At 47.7% G+C, this 21,700-nt stretch overlaps 1 long non-coding RNA gene across 3 annotated transcripts in view; it reads right to left on the bottom strand.

Annotated features, from left to right (window-relative positions):
- The window catches only part of LOC110407401, a 63,122-nt gene that overhangs the window by 7,880 nt on the left and 33,542 nt on the right, over positions 1 to 21,700 (bottom strand). For 2 of the 3 annotated variants that reach the window (XR_002443884.1, XR_002443882.1), the window contains exon 8: positions 4,323 to 7,451. The exons of the other annotated variant lie outside the window; for it this stretch is intronic. This is a non-coding gene — a long non-coding RNA (uncharacterized LOC110407401). Of the gene's footprint in view, positions 1 to 4,322; positions 7,452 to 21,700 lie in introns of those variants that run through there. 3 annotated transcript variants of the gene reach the window in all.

The raw sequence follows: 21,700 nt of genomic DNA on the forward strand, positions 1-21,700 counted from the left end.
ACCCATACGCAGAAGATGTAGCTCCATCCTCAGGCTTAGATTTGGGCACTTTGCACCGTGGGCAATTGGAAACAGAGGCACTCAATCATTCTCCTCTTCTTTTTATACTGCTTCCCACAAGCACTGAAATGCAGCCAAGTTTGGGAGGTATTGGTAGTTTGGTGGACAGCTGATCTTTGTAAAGCGATATGCAAGCAAGCTCAGGAGGATATAACGTTCCAAGGCAACCAAAGCATACTTCTGTTTTTACATCAAATTTTCTGCTACCTTTTGGCAGAAGGACTACACATAAGGTCTTGTTGAAGATTCGTGCACTTGGCATCTCTGTGGTTGGGTTAGGTGCAGAATTCCTTCAAGTCCACATCATCCATACCAACTCAATCCAAAACAGCACGGTGCTGGTAACTTCTGAAGCCCTGCCATGCCATTGGAGGTTCAGGCTGGAAGGTTCAGCCTCCAAAGAGCCAGAGGAGACTTTTCATGTATCTCTGTTTGTGTCTTCAGTAATTGAAGTACCCCATACATCACTCCAGATCTGTACTCATTTGGTGACAAACACAGTGCCCCTGTTGTCCCTCCAAACACACAACAGAATTTTTTTAAGAAGCATCCAAAGGCATCATCCTTCCTGCCTTGGCTTTGCATGGAAGTCCCCAGCTGGGGTGGCTGGCTGCACAGACACCCAAAAGTTCGGTTGGATCCCATCTGCAATGACCTAGGCAGCTCCACATCTTTAGATGTAGGCTGAAACACTGGAGGGACATCCAGAGAAGACCCATGAGAATGGATGAAGTCTTGGAAAGCCCTGGAAATGCTGCCATGGATGCAGGTGCCAACCAAAATTACTGGATTAAAAGCAGCCTTTCCTTGGTCCATAAAAGAAGACCTGCAGGTTCTGAACATGGGTCAAAGCATTTAGTCCCTCACTGAGGTACTTAAGTTTGAACATCCAGGACTGGGTTTCATCATCCTGTGATGCACATTGGCCAGCTGTACTACAGAGTATGAATTAATTCTTAAATTTCCACCTCTCAGCTCTGAGACTTAATGGACATAAATAAACTTGCCCTACAAAAAGCACCACAGGCGTACTAAGAAAATAATTCCTACCCATGTTCACCCAGACAGCAAGGCAGGCAACCAACTAAAAGGGTACATGGAGCTTTTCAAAAGAGCAATCTCAGAAAAAAAAAATCAGCACTTGCCTCTAAAACTCTGACCGTGGCATCATTTTACAAAGAACAGATTCCTGCATGGCATAATTAAAGGCAGGTGTTTCAGGAAGGCACAGCTTGGTGGATAATGAGATAACAGGGAAAGCAAGGAGCTTCCCGGGCAGCCACCTCTGGGCTATGGGGCCAAATACTGCCTACTCACCAGCGTCCATCTCCTCCCCATCTTCCCTTCAGCTTTTTGAGGCCGAGGGCCTACAGCAGCCAGATTTCAGCCATGACACTTCACCATCAACACCACGGAACCCTCCATGTCCTGGAGCTCAGTGCTCTGATGTGGGACATGGCACAAACATGGTGTTCTCAGGTCCAATGGAACACCACCATGAGCGGCTCCCAGCTCTGAAACGGGGGCTCTGTGTTTCCCTGGAAGGAGAGAAATACCAATATTTTTTAAATATCAAAAATATCAGCAGCCACAACCCAAGAAGCAAAATGTCTGTTTGTGGGTAATAATCCCAGACAGATGCCTCCCGCACGCAAACAACCAGTGCCTCCGAGACGGGAGGCTCTAAATAAATAATCAACAAGTCCTAGAGCTGAATGCACAGTTGCTATTTGCATCATAAATAAATGAGGAGTCTTTTATTTACTCCTTCTGGTGGCAGAGCACACAACATGAGCTCCTCATACGCCAGATTGGTGCTCCTCCGGCGCAGCCGCTCGGCTGGGATGTGGCAGATGCAGCGCAGCTCTGCTTGCTGGGAAGGTCGGATGCTCCAGCATGGTGGGAAGGTCTCTTCATCCACATAGATGGGAGCAGGTGTATAGAAAACCCAGCTCCTTTTTGCTGCTGAAGCTGTAGGATGTTATGACATTTGGAAGTGGGACGCATTGATCCTTATGGGTGCCTTCCAGTTCAGGATATTCTGTGACTCTGCGACATTGTTTTCCATCAGGGTGAGGAGGAAGTCATGCTCTGGGAAGTATGTACACAAGGAGCAACCCAAAGGAAAATCAGATTTTTTTATCAAGAGAAATAGTCCTACAGAGGTGGAGAAGGGCGGGACCATGGCCCAGAACTCCATGAAATGTTTCAAGAAATAGAAAAGCTCCTCAAAAAATCTGAGAAAACTCAGTTTTGCAAGATGTCCCACCACAGAAGACACCTGCTCAGCAGCTCCCTTCTTCCATAGATTCCACCTGGGAATGCAGTGAAGCAGCAGCTGTTCTTTCTGCGAGGTGCACCAACCTTGCAAAGGGGCCAGAGCGGGGTGCTGAGAACCAGCATTAGAGGTGTCCTCAACAAAAGTGAGACTGAGCCAGAAAGAATGGAAAAGTCCCCATCTATTTCCATTACTACCTGCAAGACATGGTGAACAGCCATGTGCCATTTCCAAGGAGAAAAGACGTCTTTCCAGCCACAAAATCTATCCCCAGAGATCCTGCAAGCTGGAGTCTGGCTTGCTTTTATGTAGGTATGTATCAAGTGTTATTGATCTGTTTGCTTCAAGCAAACTAGCGAGTGGTGAATTAAGATTTTTTTCTGCTCTCTGTGTCCTGAAAATTGTGTTTTTCCCTTTTTGGGTTTGGGGATGACAGATAGCAGCACTCATGGAGTGCACGTGGAGCCCAACCCCATCCATGCACCATGGTGACAACCACAGCCTCACGCCCTCTTTTGTCTCACTGATAAAACACAACCCAGGCCCATAGAGGCAAACACGTGGGCAAGAGAAGCAGTGGTGCTGAGCTTGGAACTGATTTCAAGTCTTGGAGGCACCCCAAATGCAAAGCTGTCCCTCCCCAAAAGCCGCTGTCCCACAACCTTTCAATGACAGAGGTGGCCAGGGCACAGCGGATGCCACATTGACAGTGGGACTTTGCAGCACAATATGGGGGAAGCCCAGACCAGACCCTGCAGGAACAATTTCCCTCCAAATGAGGTTGTTTTCTAACCTCATCAGGCCTTCAGCTGTCTATTCACACCATTTTTTTTACCATCCAATAGCCAAAATGCTCTTCTATGCTTTAACAGTTCATGGCAGGATTTGTAATTCTCATCTATCCATGACCACAGAACCGTGCATTGACCCCACTGCCATGGTCTCCCCTCCTCCCCCCACGCTGCGGTGCCCCTATCCACAGGTCCCACTGAGAAAGGCCCATTACAGGGCACAGACTGGGGCATTTGGTGCCAGGATTTATAGCTCTTTCCTACAGGAATCCAAGCTGCTCCCGCACTCAACAGGCTGGCACCAAGCTACTAATCCTGTTCAAAATTAGAGCGGGTAGAAAAATGTGTCACAGCATTTATTTTGCAAAGGAAAAGACATTTTTAGCATTTCTTCTTTTTTTTTTTTTTTTCAGAGAAAGTATTTCCTCTCCCGTACCACCACCAATCCATCCTCCCGCACCCCACTGGAATCATGTCTCATCTTGCACAGGAAATTCTGATTTTTCATCGGAAAAAAAAAAAAAAAAAAAGCTAAGCAACCCAAAGTGAATTATTTTGGCACGAGTCCGATCCATTGCAGCTCCAACACTGCCACGACACCTCTGGCACGGAGCACCCAACCAGGAACAGCTGCCCTGAGGATGTGCAGCAGCGCAGCCAAAGCAAACTGGTCGGTTTTTCCAGTAAAACGCAGCACTTCCCAGCTCAGAGAAAGGTTGGTTTACCTCCTAGGACACGCACATTGGTGTCCAGCCTCTTGCTGCAGTAGGAGGGGAGTTTTCCCTAAGGACCTGCTCGTTCTTTATCACCAGGTTTGAGAGGATGGAGTTACCCACTTGAATTTTAGAGCGGTCAGGCACTGGAACAGAGCATGGCACAAGCGAAGGCTGCGAAGGCAAAGGAATGTCAGCTTGATGTGCTCTGAGGTGCAGGAGTTGGCAGCTTTATCCATCACTGGTTTTAGCCCTGCAGTGTCCCAGCTTTAAAACAAACCCAAGAAGATGCAAAGCTTGGCCCAGTGGCATCCCATCATGGATGGCACGCAGGTGATGCGCTCCAACCCAAAAGCTCTGCAGTCCTCAAACAACTGTAACAAAACTGTGATAACAGGAAATGTCAGGAGACTCAACAACAGCAGAGATGAGTGCCCTGCCTACACCACACTGCTGCTGCGTTCAGCGAGCTTGTTATATACGATGTCAACAGCTACACACAAGCTGTGAACAGTTTCCTATCTCCTCCAGCCTATTTGAGTCTCGAGTGACTTCTCCAGAGCTGTTTTGGATTTACATTGGCTCTGCTGAAACCAGGGTGGAACAGGCAGAGCAGAGCGAGGCGAGACAGCCCCACTCTGCACCACGGGGGTCTAGGAAGCGCACTGGGTCCCCATCTCTCCTTGGCACAAAGTAGCAACCCCATTCGAGCTTGAGCAGAGCTGCTCTGATTTCCTGCCCCTGGGCATCAGGACTTCTGCTCACAGTGAGTGGGTCTGAGAAGGGGCAGCCCTGATTCGGGATGTCTCCATCACCCCCAAGCCCTCACCAACCCATGACATGGCTCTGTGTAGCAGAGGCGGCTCTTCTATGCGGGGCAGCCCTAAAAATACGCAAAGAAACAAACGAGATCCCCTCTCCAAAAAATAAACTGTGATTAATTATTCTGAAAAGGGCTGTTTATAGCTTGGACTTCACGAAATGGAATGCATGATTTAATGCACTATCTGACAATGTGCTGTTTTTCATTTCAGCACAATCAGGGCCTAAATCTGTGTCTCCCTCTCCCTCATCTGGGCTGGAAATGGTTTTATATTCCATCTCGCTTTAAATTACACACATCAAGTTTATAATGGGACACGGACTATTTTGTTGCCAAAACCTGCTCTGTAAGATCATCTATTAAACTGTATTTATTTTTTATGACAAACAAGAAAAATGACAAAACGGCTACCGAGCTTCTGCTAATGAGGACCAAATGCCCCCTCAGGCACCTTTCCCATCACGCTGCGCTGAGCTGAGATCCTCCCACCCGGGGACACGTGGGGCTGTGTCACCCCACAGAGGCCCCAGGGACCATCCCTCTGTGTGCCTGCACCCGAGATCTGGGGTCCGGAGTTTTATCGCACTGGGATGCAAGCAAGGAAATTTGCATGCCCTCGCAGAGGAGAGGAAACGCTCTTGGGAATAGCAAGAAGATTGGCCAAAAAGCTGACCCTGGGGAGGATTCCATCTCAGCAGTGCTTTTGGATGGGAGCCGAGGTTTGCATTCCTCCCATCCATGCTCCTCTGTGGGGTTCGCACCCAGGAGCCTGGGACCGAAGTGGGGCAGTGCCAGCTGCAGTCATTCCCAACATCTTGTCATTTATTTTTGGAGATGACAGCAACGAAAAACCCCTCTGGTGACTGGTACAAACAGGCCCTCATATACGTTTTATACACCTCAAGCTTTTAAATATTGAAGGAAAAAAAATCACCAAGATCCTAATGCTATTGCAGCTTTAAAGACAGCTCCATTTATATTACAGTGTTAATGCAGAAAATCCCTCTCCTGCCATCTTTGTTTATTTTTGCCATGCTAGTTGCTAGTGAGCGCAGCAGCAAGTTTTTATACCGAGCACAGCAACCCATCTCATCCCAATAAATTCCTTATGTACCCTATGAATAGCCAGACACATGAATAATTTAACCATGGTTTAATCAACGTTAAACGAATGCTTTAATCAAGACCAACTACGTCATCTCTCTTTAAAAGAATTACAGACCAAGGCTCTGGCTCTGGTTTCCAGCATAGGAAGAACACACATCTCCTTGGTGAAGTTTTAAACAAATTAATCATGTGTTTCTCCATGGCACCAGCCAGGCGAGGACTGGAGCGCGTTAGCCATCCCTTCTGCTTCACCCAAAAAGTTTGAATCATAGGATCACAGAATGGTTGGAGTTGGAAAGGAACCTTAAAGGCCACCTGGTCCCACCCCTGCACTGAGCAGGGACATCCACAGCTCCCTCAGTGTTCAGAGCCCATCCCCTGACCTTAGCTGTCTGCAGGGATGGGGCACCACCACCTCTCTGTGCAACCCGAAATTTACTATGTGCTTCCTGCTGTAACCACACAGAGAGCTGGATGCAATGGAAAGGAGATCGTGGAAGCAAAGGCCCTGTCAGCCCTCTCCTGTGTCATGTGTGTGTCCGTGTGTCCCCTACCACACCTCTGTGGCTTGAACCTGGTGGGAAGCTCAGCACCATAGAGCAGTTTGCTCACTCTTCCTACAGTGGTGGGATTGGGGAGAGAACTGGAAAAATGTTAAAACTCATGGGTTGAAACAAAGATAGTTTAATAGGACAGAAAAAGAAGGCAAGATGAGAACGATAAAAGAATATACAGAACAAGTGGTTCACAACACAATGCTCACCAATCTCAGCATGATGTCATTAGGTATGGGATATCCTTTTGGTCTGCTGTCCCGGTGCTGTCCCCTCCTGGCTCTGTGCCCCCCCAGCCCCTCACTAGCAGGGCAACAGGAGAAGCTGAAGTGTCCTTGGCTCTGTGCAGCACCGCTCTGCACCAACAAAACCACTGGTTTGTTGTCAACATTGTGAATCATAGAATCATAGACTATCCCAAGTTGGAAGGGACCCAGAAAGATCATCCTAAATCCAAAACACGATTCCATCCCAGCTACTAGGTGACAACCCACTCTATTCCAGCTGAAACCAGAGCACCTTTCACTAACAGGAGACAGCTGTGCTCCCGTGGGACATCTCTGACCTAAGACACCTGACCTGGGACAGCACCAGCAAGGCTGCAGTGTTTTGGGTTTCCATTCTCAAACTCACCACAGAAAATACTGATGGAAGCAGTGTCTTCTGCCGTCACATCTCCAACATCCTTTGTGCAAAATGTGGGGTACACACTGCTCATGTCCAACCCTATCAGAGAAAGCAGCCCTGGACATCCAGCTCCCCCTGCAAGCATCAGCTTCTTCAGGATTTGCATTTATCAGCTGATGAGATTTTTGAAGGAGAAAATCATCAGTTACACGCTCAAATACAATAGCAGCCAGTCCAATCTTCCCTCTCTGAAGGGAAGGGGAGGTCATGCAAGCTCTCAGCCCGCACTGCTGGCTCCAAGCTGCAAGTTTTCTCCCCTCCAGAACTCACAGCAATGCTGTTTTTGTTCCAGGCAGACAGGGCACCCTCTGGTCCGGCTGTTTCGCTGTCTCCAGCTTCCTTAAAAAGGTCAGGAAACGCTCCGCCTGGCAGATGGACGAGTCGTGAAGCCTCAGGATTTGTAGTAGAGTGAGGTTATATTACATTGCAAACTCCATTCTGAGGAGAAGCAACACAAAAAAAACTTGTCACGAGTTTTTCAGTGAAAAAACGAAGACATTTGGAGAAAAGGATTTTTCTCTTTTCCATTTTCTTAAAAAGATCAAAGAAATAAAAGAAGTTGGATCTTAAAGCAAATAGCTCCCTTCTTCCGGTAACTATTTCTCATTCTTCTGGTGTTTGTTTTCCAACCTGTTGCCCTTAAGGCCCTTCCACCCTTTAAAATTTTTCTTCCCACTGCCACTATTAGAAGAAGGAGGGAGGAAAAAAAAATGTGCCAGAGAGAGGAATTCCCTTCCCTCCCCTAAGCGCTCATTCAGCAGCTCTTCAGTTCCCACTGCCTTTGTGCTGCACCACAAAACCCAGAGCATCAGATAACCACAGTGTGTGCAGGCAGCAGCTCCTAGAGCACCAAGTGAGCAGTGATGGGGCAGCTCTGGGCTGGGAAGGGGCAGGTCAGCACCCGCACCCCATAGCCATATCACAGCTGGGTGCCAGCATGGCACAGGCAGGGCTGAAAGCATGGCACAAAAATCCCAGGTGCCCTCTCCATCCTCGGAGTGCTGTGCCATTGAGTCTCTGACTTCCATGGGAACCAAGATGCTCAGGAGCTGCTCTTGCTCAGCCCCACATCCCCTAATGCTATCCCTAACCCTCTGCCTTCCCTTAGCTCCCCACAAAGCAGTAGCACAGAAACCACAAATGCCAGCCCCAAGTTCCCAGCCAGGCAGTGCTTGGCAAAACACAGATTTTGGGTGTCACAGAGCTTTATGGAGCCCAGGCTGAGCTCCCACATAAGCACAGCCTCTATCAGCTCCAGCATCTGCTGCGCAGAGCACCCTTTACAAAACCCATGAGGTTCCTGCTTTTAGCAAATACTTTTTGTTCTGTTCTGGATCTGCAAGTGTTGCAGGTAACGTGCAGCAGCAGCACAGGCAACGGTGGCAGATCCAGAAGTGCTGCTACCAGGCAGAGCTCAACAGATGGGAAAGGAATAGGTGGCTTTGCCCAGGTGCCTAAACACCATGAGCGCTGCATCTCACTGCGCACACAGGGCCATGAAAGGCTGAAGGACCTGAGAAATGGTCCTGGTCCAAGAAATATTGTTTGCTCCTTAGCATGCCCCAAAGGGACGCAGCCGAGCTGCCCGCAGCCAGGCAAGGCCAATTTGCACCAACAGAGGATGCGGCCCTTCCATCCCCTCTGGGAACATCACCCCAGGCTGCTGCTGCTCTGTGACCCCTGCTCTGTGATCCCTGCTCGTGTTGCTCCCTGAAAGGCAACCCAACGCCCGGCACCACAAAACAAACCATTGTACCTTTAAGGCGCTGCTCCAGAAAGAAAAGGCCTTTCATAGCAGCGAACAGCATCTCTTTTACTCCACGCACCATCTGTTTGCCAAGATGAAGAGCTCTGGGCTGGCAGAGGCTTAGTCATTCGGACAAGAATAGGTCCCACTGTACTTACACTTCCCAGCTCCCAAAATAAAACCACGGCGAGTCACTGGCTTTGCTTACCCCATGGAGAACACGGAGCTGCTCTCGGGAACATCTCAGCTGTTGCCTTCCCCTAGAGCAGAATCAAAAGAGGAACCCCAGTCCCTGGGGGTGCTCAAGGTCAGGCTGGATGGGCCCTGGGCAGCCTGATCTGCTGCCTAATGTAGTGGTTGGCAACCCTGCCCACAGCAGGGGTTGGAAATAGATGGCCTTTGAGGTCCCTTCCAACCCAAGCCGTTCTGTGATTCTGTGATTCTAACACAGCAGTGGGACCCCAGTGGTCAGCAGTCCCTACACGGCAGGCTTATCAGGTCAGGGTATTCTAGGGATGGGAGACTGCTCCATTACAGCATCCTTACAACCACGCCTGGCAACTGAGCCACAAGAAGCCTCACCTCATGTCATTCTGCTGGGAGGATCCCAATGGCCCCATTGCTCCACCACGAGCGGGGGCTGGGATGGGCGCAGGGGAGCAGCCAGGGAGCTCTGATCTTCTCATCTTGCTGGGGATTTCCCAGCTCCTTTCACTTGTGGCCAAACCTAAGCAGTATTTAAACACCATCACCTCGCTCCCCCTCCCTTTCTTATTGTCACCTGCAAATTTAGATTAACAAGAAGGTATGACAAAGTGCTACTGCATATGTTAATAAAGCCATTAGTGTCGGCCCGCCTGACATATAACCTGCAGAGCCTCCAATGTTTACTAATATGATTGTCAAAGCAGAGGAACATTATTTTTTAATGACATTTCATATCACTTCAGTTGAAGTAATATCCTGGGACACGATAATCAGAAAGCCATTTAGCCACAGAGCTATGTGCCGCATAGAGGCTGGTGCATGAAAAATGCTCATTTTGTCAGAATTAAAACATTTGTGTTTTTGCTTCATAAGTTGCAAGTGCACTTGTGGTGAAACACGTTGTGAAATATTTATTGGAAGCAGCTCGGTTCAGGTAAATGGGGCTTCCAAATGAAATGCTGGAAAAGGTTATTGCTGCATTTGCTGCATCTTTTGCATGCAATACTGTGATGGGCAATTGATACCTACGACGTGCTTAACAAACCAGTGAGGTTTTGGAACTTCTCCTTAAAGAAAACTCCTGATGTGGTACAAGTGGTCATGACGGCCCGGCTGAATCTGCTGCTGTGTGCTTGGAGCAGGGGAATGGCTGCATTTGTCCTGGGTTCCTTAAGCAGATTATGATAGAGAAACAAATAACGGAATACTAATTTCTCCTTTTTTGAAATAAAGAATCAAGGGAGTCCCTCCATTAATCGGATCAGAACAGCTTTCCAATAGAAACTAGCAATTGATTCAGTTCAAGTCTCCCATCGGATGGGGGACAGAGCTGATTAAAGCTGTGCATGTACTATTAATAGGAGCAGGACGCCCTTCTGTCATTATTATTAATTATGCTGCTGTGATTACTATCTGTTCATCCATCCACCCATCCTCCCTTCTTTAATCCCATCACTGGCCAAGTCTGGATGACACAAATTCTTACTCTCTTTTTGCTCCCAGTTTGCCAGGGTGGGGTGGAAAGACAAAGTCTTTTCCAGCCACAACAATTCTATGTGGGCACGGTGGCGATGGGTAGATGGTTGGGCTTGACGATCTTAGAGGTCTTTTCCAACCTTAATGATTCTATGACAACTATGAGAGAGTGGGGGGTGGGAGATGTGTGGGTGTGAGTGTTCGTTTGAGAAAAAAGCACAAAGGGAGAGTTGGGCCAAAGCAGGAGGCCTGACCCCAGAGCCCATTCCCACACCCACAAGCTCGTCCCTACCTGGAGGCCAGGTTCTCCTGATCTCTCAGCCGCTGTCCCCAAGATGGGCACAAATTTTCCTTGGCCAAATAATTAGGCTGTGATAAGAGGAAACAAATGGGCCCTCAGAGCAGCGAGGGCTGCAATAAGAGATGAATTATTAGTCCAAGATGGAAATCTCTTTTGATAAATGACTGGCCCCAAGCAAGGAAGGATTCAGCAAAACACAACAACGTCCTTGTTGTGACACGAGGAAGGGGAAGGAACAAACCTTGCACAGTGCAACAAAGCTACCGCCTTGACCAATGGATTAATCAAGTGTGTCCCACAGTGTCACTACGCTTCCCTCTGTGCATTAGTTACAGCCTCTCCATGCGGAGGACAGCGATGGAAGGAGCTCGCCCTGACAGATGTCACTGAGGAGGGTGTCAGGAAGGAGTGAGGAGCAGAGCCTGCAGACACACGGGGCACATCAAAGCAAACACAGAGCACTCAGCCACAGCGGTCTGGGAACAGAAAAAAGAGAGAGATTTTTTGCTGTTTTTCTGCAAGGAGCTGGCTTAGTAGGGTGCGGCGATGCCTCGTACTCCAAGTGAAAGAACTGCCATTTATTAACGCTGGCCCAGTTCCTGATTTTTTTTTTTTTTAAGTAAACACAGAGCTGGGGAAGAAAATCCATTGGTTGCTGAAAATAAACCTGACAATGAGGCACTGGGCACACCATTGAAATCAGCAGGTTTTAACATCACAGCTTCTCCTGCACTTTGATGTCTGGGGGAGTGCTGCCTGTATGCTGCCTGCCTAGCAGAGTTCAACATGTCTAACAGCAGGAAGGTACAAGAAAACCTTCCCAAGACCCCCACTGATCAGTACCCAGCCCCATGCAACGAGACCTTTGGAGCTTCCGAGCCCCCATAGCCTGGAATGCATTTATCCCATGGGACAGGGCCTCTGGTACCACTACATTCAGTGGGATATTTAAGTAGAAGTGGTTAGCACACATAGAGCATACATACTATGTATACACACACCCATATATATATGCTTTTAAAAAATCTGGCAGAAGGAGCTCAAGCAGGAATTGCTAAATGTATTTCTCCCTCTGTCCTCCCCCAGAAACCGCTACCAAAACATACCTCTCCATCTAATGAGATTAGCAAGGTACCATGCTAGATCTTTATTAGTTCAAGCTGACCAGAGTGCAAAACTTGGCCTGAATTGTAAATGAGCTGATTGCCAGACTGGGGAGTGCAGCCAGCAAGCAGATTTATTCCAAATGGGTCTCTGTTGTTTGCCTTGGGGAATATGCTTCCTTCTCTTTAACTCCCTGAAAAATGGTAGCCAAATTTCTGCTCTCCTTACATTCCCCAAAGCCAGCGGTACTGCTGCTTCCCACTCACACTGACCTATGCAAACTTAATCTCCCTGACCTTGGTGATTTATTTGAATACAAGGTAAGAGGGAATCAAACTTATTGGCTCTGGTGGCTCCGAAGGATTTCGCACTGAGGATGTTTATATATGGCAGTTCCTGCCTCCTCCACTTCTTTTGACTGGCAGCTTGAAGAGGCCAACACTCAAAGTACTACGAGGGGAGCCTTGGATGCTGATACCAGAAGTGCTTGTTTACAGCATCTTCTGCACTCAGACCAGTTACTTTGGCTCCCAGTATTTCTCTTCTGTAAAAACAAGGCAGGGAGAAACAAGTGAGAAAGACAATTTATAGGATGCAATGAATGATGCTAGCCTACCATCCCATGTAGTGATCAGTAGGAAATCTTCCACGAGATCTGCACATTCCTTTCCCCGGTCACGCCCAGAACCTCTCATTAAAGGTCTCAGAAGGACCAGCACATGCCTTGCAGGAAGGAACAGAGGCCAAAGCATGGTCACATATGAGTGTTTCACTGCAAACAACTTTCTTGCTTTGGAATAGAAATGGGAAGCAAACGAAGAACAGATCTGGTTTCCATCAGGCTGTTATTTATAGTGCCGGTTTCACACTGTGGGTTACACACACTTGTGCTTGTTCCTTCAGACTCTTGGTGCTCTGCTGTGCTTCCCTCTTACCTGAGTAATGAATCTGTGAGTTCTGACCTGCTGCAACCAGCCTGCCAGCACCTCAGCTGAGCATCCACTAAATAGCTCCACAGAGCTTGGCTGCTCATGAAATGAGAGTCTGCAAGCAGAGCATCTCCAAAGCATCCTTCTGAGCCTCGGGCGATGGTAGGGAAGACAGACTAGTTTATCAAGAGTGCACAAGGGAGAGATCATCTGGAGCCTCGAGTCACAGGCCCTGAAGAACTAACTGCCTCCCTATGGCTGGATCAATCAAAAACACCTTTGGTACAGCAAAAAATACTGTCTCATGAAACAGCAAGTTGCCCTGCTTAGCTATTGCACTCTAACGGCTGCATGGTGGTAAAGATTTGACAGAAGTCCCACTTTGACCAACTCACCGGAGGCGGCACCAAGACCTCCCATACAAGATCCTGTGCCCGGGCCTGTAATCCTACCCAGCACAGTTCTGCGAGAAGCCTGCAGCCCATACACTTGTTGATTGCTCATGGAGAGCAAAGTGAGGGCGGTAGGGCCCATCTGGTGTGCCTGGAGTCATCCAGTGTTGTCCTAAGCACCGAGTTCAAACAATGGCTGTTTGGTCTCTGCTGTTGATTGAATGAAATTTGTTGTCTGTAATAAAACTCCTGGCACATGATCAGTCACTGCATACAAACCCAAATTACTCTAGGAAAAGCCAGGATACTGTCAAACAGCTCTAAAACATCAGTAAAACAGAGGCCAACCCCAGGCATGGCTCTGAAGAGCCATGAGTACGCCGGCAATGTTCTCCAGCTTCCCCTCAGGCAGACACGTGGGCAGAGGGACTGAGGATGATGGCTATCCTTGAGAATTCCCCACCAACATCTGCATCACAACACAAAGGCCAGGGCAATTTCTAAGATGGCCAAGACCAAAGAGCAGAAGGTGACAGCACACTCTGTCCATGAGCCTATAATCAACATGCTATCCCTGCTGGATTTAGCTGGCCAAGCAGCACATGAATTATGAAGCATGGCATATTCCCCGAAACTTGCAGAAGATAAATTGGTAGCAGACTGGATGGTTTTCTTTGGACGATGTGAGTCCGCCCAGCTGCCCTCCAGCAGCACCTCACGCCATGCCAGGGGCTGCACAGCTGTGGTAGGCAGCAGAACAGCAGTACTCCTTCCAGCAGCATCCTCTGGGCTATTGCAGCTCAGTGAGCATTTACCAGGAAACCACATAAGCATTCAGCCTATGCAAGATACGCTCAGGAGAACAGGTGATACGTCTGGGCTACTGCTAAACCTATAGGTGGATCAAGTTAGAGGAGATGGATGTTGCACCCTTCTTCTGGGTCCAAGGGCCTGATCCAGGGGTCTAAATACAGGTACCTGCACCTAGCCCCACTGCAGACATGGCAGCAGATCCCTACAGATGTCTCAAACAGCACGATGTGCTTACTGGGGACTAGGAATGAAAAAGGGAACTGGGGAACTGCAATTACAGTTTTGAGGGCTTCAGGATAGAAGGGGACTGCTCGCATCAAGACACGGTGCTTTATAATTTAGCTTATCAAAAAGAGGAGGGAGAAGTAACTTATTAATGAAAAAGAGCACCTACTAAAGAGGAGATCTCTAACTGCAGAACTTTCTTTAACAGACAAAAGCCTATCAAGATCAAATGGCTGGAAGTCAAAATTAGACAAATTCAAACTGCAAGGAAGGTGCCAGTTTGTTATTGAAAGAGTAATGAGCCATTGGAATTACTCACCCCGGGCTGTGATGGATACTCCACCATCTGAAACCCCTAAATCCAGAGTGGATGCTGTTCTAAAATGTGCCACACTGCAGGCACATCTTTCCGTATTTTAGAATTATTGGTAAAGGCTTTCCAGGTTGCATGAATTGTTTGTGCTCTAAAAAACAAACAAAAGAAATATTACACTGCCCGGTTAGAGAGGGAGAAAGGGTGTAAAGTGAGTTTCTCTCTTTCCTTCTCTTTCCAAGGAGCATTCCCAACTCTTGCATACTGTATAGGATAAAGTACATGCGAGATGTGTATTTTTATCATCTTTCCAGCAGACAGGAAAGAGAAAACCACAGGGGAAATGGTCATCTGCCAAGACACCTCTGTGCTGGACCCATTGTAGGGGAACGCCTGCTGCCAGCCATCATGCAGGAGCAATAAACACCCAAGGCTTAGATACTCTCTCATTGAGAAAGTCTCTTTTGCTGACTTTAAAGGGCATGTAATAAAAATTAGCAGGAAGGGCAAAGGGAGGTAAAAGAGCTGAAGGTTAGACTGACTCTCTGTTGGGCCCTGGGAAAGAGTTAAGCCCCAGAACTGGGTGAATAAATGATTTCTTTGCTTCTCTGGTGAATAATTTCAGGTTGCCCTCACAAAAAGACATAGAGATCGATTCAGCCTACTTGAAATAAAAACAAGATTTAAAACTGCTGAGATATCAAGTGAAGTATTTCACCAACTTTGTCTAGTTTCATTCCGAGGCCATGAAAAAGGGGTTTGAGAAATGAAATGTAGGTACATTTCTAAGACACCTGTTTTGAAATAACCAAGAGAAGTATGCCAGCTTGGAAACGGCAAAATGAAACCTTTTGACTTAAAACTGTTAGAGATAGTCTTTCTTGGCTGAAAAGACGTAATAAATGTGTGGATAGCTTTTATAAAACCCCCACAGTTGCATCGGTAGGATTGCATGTAGACCATAACCAGGAAGGCCTTCGCAACACACCAGCTTGGAACAGCCCAAACAGAGGAACTCTGTTCCTCCTCCTTTCCCAGTCCTTGCCTGCAAACACCTCACTACAGTTAACACACAAAACACCATTCACTACAGTCAGAACATGGGAGCACACAGCTAGCTCTTACACCCAGGCTGGGATCAAAATGTAACAAAAAATCTTAAAAAGTAAGGATGAAATATTGAACCTTCTGAAAGCTCCAACAGAAAGAAATGTTACTGTTCCTCAGGCAAATGTGAAAAGCGAATAGAAGTAATTTTTTCTTTATTCGAGTTTATTCAGCCACATCCAGTGAAGGTGTTCCAGATTTGTTCATGGTAGACTGGCTTAGAGCAAAATTCAGCCCATAATGGCAATACTTTGGGTTCACACCAACACTGTGTAGCCAACTGCAGGCCCTCAAAGTAGCCAGCATTGATTGACATTCAGCCTTATTCTGCACTCTATTATGGTGAGCACATCTTCAGTTCAAGAGCTGCTTTATCTGAGGTTTTCTGGGGGCTCCTGAACTTCTACAGAGCTCCTAGAATTGCTACATCATCTCAGTACAAGTCATCTGAAAGTTACAGCTCCAAGTAGACAGCATCTTTATGATTCAGAAGCCACCAGAAATGTGCAGATCTTTGCTAAGAAATTACATAGCTAAGGCTTAAGTGTTTCCCCAGCTAGAGTTATCCAGGCTGTTCTGGATATAAATCATGTAGGAGAGATTATTACATTAATATCTTTTTTCAGGTCAGGACCTAACCACAGAGAGACCGAAACAACTCACGTGAAGACAAAGAGGAGGTCAATATGCAAGAGGAAAATCAAACCAGATCTGGCCAAACCCAACCCAGCAGCTTGCCCTTCCCTCTTAAGGTCACTGGAAAATGAGATAATGATGAGCCTGAAAAGGGGAACGTAAAGGCTGAGCTTCAGGGAGAATCTCCTGCCCGCAAGCCTGGTTGAACAGATGACTGTAACCACCTCAGAGCATGTGCCTTGGACTGAGGGAACCCTACAAATGGACTGAGTGAAACCCTACAAAATGCACTTTACATGGGTGGCAGATGGGTCCCGTGGGCTGAGTAGGCATTGTCCACATCTCATTCTGGTGCTCTGGTGCTTCTGCAGTATAACTCTAACACCCGCAGCCAGATTAGCTACAAGCCTATGCTGTACGCTGGCCTGCTTCAGCAGGAGAAGCTGTGGTCATCACTAGCAGAAGGATTTCCAGAGGACCTCAGGTTGGATATTAAGGAAGACTTCTCAGAAAGAGTGGTCAGACGCTGGCACAGGCTGCCCAGGGAGGTGGTGGAGTCACTGTCCCTGCAGGTGTTCAAGAACTGTGGGGATGTGGTACTTAGGGACATGGTTTAGTGGGCAATATTGATGAAAGGTGGGCAGTGGGACTAGATGATCTCAGAGATCTTTTCCAACCTTAATGATTCTGTGATTCTATGACCTGCATTTTTTTTCATTCTGCTCCACAAAAACAGCTGATTTCATCAGTCCTTGCAAGAAATCAGGGATCCTGGAACTTTTTGGCTTCTTTGCTGAGAACAGCAGCAAGACTCCTTAGAACTGCCTCCTAAACAGAAACAATCTGTCATTCAGACAAGCATAAAAACAACTGGGAGGCAATAATCATTGATGAGTTCATCCTTCCTTCTCCCAAACTTCCAGGCTCACTGTTTTCCAGGTTCGGATGAGCTTGGGGCCCCAAGAGGCTGAATGCACGCAGCCACAGATGCCCCTTCCCTTCGAGCAGCGAGTACCACACCAACTGAACCACAGAACAGCAGGACGGATGAGAAATCCTCCCATCACAACGGGAAATACAGCAGGCAGGATACTGAGAGGGTGGTCTGCCTGTTAATTCAGGAGACAGAATTCAAACTGAAAGCTCCATGTGGTGCAAATTAGCAGAAACTAATTCTAATCCATCCCACACTGGCACAGAGGCACGTCAGCCCCGCTTAAAATTGCACCTCCCTTCAGATCCAGGCTGCCCCTGTTCTATGTGGAGAGAAAAAAGGATGGGAAGAGGCGGCACGGCGGCCTGCGTGCAGATGGTCCGGATTATCGAATGGCTGTGCAGTATCAGCCACTTGCCCTGTGCCCCGTGATAAATCCCAGTCCCCTTCCATGTTTGCGGGGAAGAGCAACGCGCTCCCGGGGCTATGATTGGGTTGAAAGCCTGTCTAGTTAAGAAGATGTAAATACCGAGCCCCTATCAGCCTGTAATTGTCATCATCATCCTGTTTAGGAAACGAGCCACATCTTTGAGCAGTTACCCCATGTCTCCTCCACCTCAGGAGACGGTCTGGGGCCCATTTCCGGCAGCCGGCAGCGAGCCGCTTTCCTTGCGGTGACGCAAACCGAGTTTGTCAGCTTGTGCATCCTCGGGTTCTGCTCAGTTTGAAGTTGCTGCGGGGTCCTCGGGAGCAGCTGGAAGCTGCGAGCACACAGCCTTCACCACAAAGCTGCCATTGAGCAGCACTAGGCCCTGCCCAACGCGGTGCCTTCGGGGCAGCGGCCTGCATCCCCACCTGAGGGGAAGTGACACTTCCAGTGGCTCTCACGGAAGGCAGAGCCAAAACGCACGCGCTCTCTCCCTTCTGCAGGCAGAAAACCGAAGAAACACCCAACTGGGCCAAAACAAATACATTTGGCATCTTTCCTGCATCCACGCCAGCACGTTTGTGGTGCTGGGACTGAAAACAGGCCCAAACTTTGTTTACACTACGGCCTCTTTCCATCACTTTGGCAGTAGGAAGGGGCTTAGTCTTGGTACATATTATATTTTCTTTTCAGCATGTGTAAATGAGGATCAAGCCTTCACATTGCTTAAAATAGATGTAAATGACCCTTTATGCCATCAGAATGGTGTTTTCCTGCAATAAAAAAATCGGCCCCATTATGCTTTCATATCGTGCTCCACTCATTTAGCTTTGGTTTCCCAAACTCAGGCAATTCCCCTTGACCTTGGCAATCTGTGCTGAGATTTTACACAGCTGGGAGTAAATCCAGGGGCAGGAGAAAGCACATGAGCTCCGACAGAAACCTTCAAACTAAACTGGATTGGAAGGCCAGCATATTCCCAATGGCCTCTCAGTTATCTGTGACAGATTTTTTTCTTTCTATCAGTTGTTTTGAATATGGTTTTACAAAACTTTGTATATTCCAGTCTTCTTTAGAAACTATGAAAAGGAGAAAAGGCAGAAAGAGGGAATAATGAGACATTCTGGGCTGCCAGAGGGGTGCTTCTGCCTCACAGATGGACTTGCCATCCTCCTGCTCTGCCAGGGGAAGCCACCACCATGTATCCCTGCCCACAGCACTGGCTTTGCTCCTTTGCCAGCTTGCTCTGCTCACTTCAGAGGAGGCCCTGAAGAGAAAAGAACTGGCCTTCCTAGAATCTCTACTATCACATGCATTAATCTTTCTTGAAGTGACAGTGTCTGAGCACTGACCACACAGGCAGCCAAGCACGTGGCTATGAGCTACCTGAGTGTTTGGTAGCTCAGATAAATGGTGAGACACCCATCCCTTCATGCAGAGGAGACCCATTAGCCAGCAAGAGCTGCCCAAGGAGCAGATTTGGTCCCAAGACCTAGCAGTCTAGGGACAGCCCACGCTCTTAGGCTCAGTCCTAAACAAAGTGTCCCCAGGCAGGTTGGTGATGCACAGAGCCCTGCTTTTCCACCTTCCTGTTGCTCTGTAGGGCAAGCAGAGCCCTATTAGACCCTTTAAAAGAAGGCAATATATTTTCACACTGGTGTTTCTGCCAATGAGTAGGCTCTAGAGCCAGGAAGGGGCTGGCTGTTACCTTGATTAACTACTGCTGGTGCTCCTCACTGCCCACTGCTTCTCCCCTTTCAGCTCCTACTTGTGGTGTGGACTAATGAAAAAGAAGGGCTTTCATTCCACATTCTGGACTATTAGACCCAGATCCCATCCACACTACTGCAGCTCAAACTTTTCTCGTTCCAACAAATGAGGTCTGCTTATAAACTTTGCCATTTCACTGGAGCCACCAGCACATGCAGAGACATCCTGACAGGTCATCAATACCATCCATCCGCCTGTAAGAGCAGGAGAGAGCGATGCTGAACCCAACTGCACAACAACTTAATGGAATATGCTGAAGCTGTGTCAGCCCATCTATTCCCACAGCACTCTGTGGGCACTGTCTGGCATAGCACAGCAGTGAGGCCACATGATAACCCAGCCAAAGGGCAGAACGTTTACAGTAACTATCATTTTCTCTTCCTTGCAGAAGAATGCACAAGGGATTATCAACACTTTCTTGCCCCCTCCTCTTTTCCTCTGCAGAACAACCCTCTCTCCATGCTACTTCACATCTTTTCTCCAGAAGCAACTGTAACTGCAAACAATGAGACAGATCTTACCCAAAATTTTATGAGGAACAGCTCACAGACACCCTGAAAACTTCATGCTACCTAGAGTGCTGCCGATTATAATTACCTTTTTTAATCTTGGTATAGTTCTGGGTAAGGATTTAATTGGGCATTATATTTCAAAGCCAGAGAGTAGGATCTATGCAAAGCACTGGCTAGATTTTGCATTAATTGACCATCAAATCCTTTCCCTTTGCATCTGCGTTCTATTATTAGAGAATGTAAAGCAGTTTACAGGGCTTTTAACCTCTTCAAGCAAACACTCTGTGCAAGTTATGCTGCTGCAGGGACCATATTAGCTTTATAGACTTCGTTTCTAATCCAAGGAGAGGGAAAAAATGGAGAAGATATAGAGCAAAGGAATGAGTTTTGATAGTAAATTCAGCTGGTGTAAATCAGCACAGCTCCATCAAATTTGGTAGAATAATGCTGGCTTACGCCAGCAAAATATCAGACATTTGATCTGCAACGAGGTCCTCATTCCCAGAAGACGGGAGTGGTACAAGACAAATCTTCACAGACTACTTACAAGAATTCCCAACTAAGTTCCCTCCTGTTGCAGGGAAAAGCCCTGATCTGATGCCAGCGATCTATCTGGTAAAGAGGGCACCATGGCATACATGCACTCTGGGTGCTCAGTTGCTGGGAGGAACATCTCCTTTATCAAGGGACTCTGATGACCTCTGTGGCCACCAGACTGTCCCCAGAACTTCCACTGCGATGGCTGCCAGAGACAGAACCACACTGTAGGATGGGAGCCTACAAGTTTCTAGTGCGCAAGGGAGATGCACAGAGAACACAACACCAGTATAGCATGCGTGGCATACACACACACTACTCTGCCCTCGGAAAAGCTGCAATCCACTAACAGAAGGGCTTGACACCTGCAGACCTGAAAAACTGCTGCCCTGGTTCCATCTTAAGCACAGCAGAAGAGAAAAAGGGTAGCTGGGTTGTCTTCTTCAGAAGAGTCACATGAAGGGAGAAGATGAAATCTATCCTTACCACGCAGGACAAGCACTGTTTGATCTCCTATCTCTGTGCAGCAGGATCAGAAGGAAAACTCCCCAGTCCGTTTGCTGCCTTTGTCTGTTCTTTTTACACAATAGACCCAGCACCCCACAGCAGGCGGGATTCCCATTTTGCAAATCCCTACCTTATTTCTTTCTTTTGCAGCAACCCAAAATGTCACTAGGCTGAGACCAGGACAGTGATTATGAGCATGCAAACAATGGTGTAAGAGCCAGTATAATTATCTTGTTCCTAAGCATTCTATAATGCTTCCAAGTATCTTGTACTTAGTTACTTGCTAAGGTCCTGAACGTCTGGCTCTCAGGCACTATGGTTTTATTGCTACAGAATGAGCCAGGAACCATTCAAAAGCTTTAAAAGGTCTTTTTAAATACTCAGAATGAATTTACAGTGTTGGCTGCCTGGCAAATGCAACAGGCATTTCAAGTGGAAAGGAACAACCCTTTATTGCATCGGCTGTTGGCATTTAGGGCACTCTGATCATTAGCAATTCCTCAGCTCTTTTGCCACGGCATCCTGCAGGCTGCTGACTGGGTAAAGCCAAGGGCAGCCATAGGCTGGGAAGAAAAGGTCCAGGTGAAAGCAAAGCCTGGGTTTAGAACTGGTTGCGAGATTTCATTGGAAGAATTCTGCAGAAAATGATCAAAAGCTCCAAGTGTCACAGAAACGCCTTGGTTTCAATCACCACCCAGTGAACCATAAGCTGGGCTCCACCAGCAGCACTCTCCCAGCTCTGTCTGCCCA

The sequence above is a fragment of the Numida meleagris genome, chromosome 17, assembly GCF_002078875.1.
Source record: "Numida meleagris isolate 19003 breed g44 Domestic line chromosome 17, NumMel1.0, whole genome shotgun sequence".
Classification (NCBI taxonomy): Eukaryota; Metazoa; Chordata; class Aves; order Galliformes; family Numididae; genus Numida; species Numida meleagris.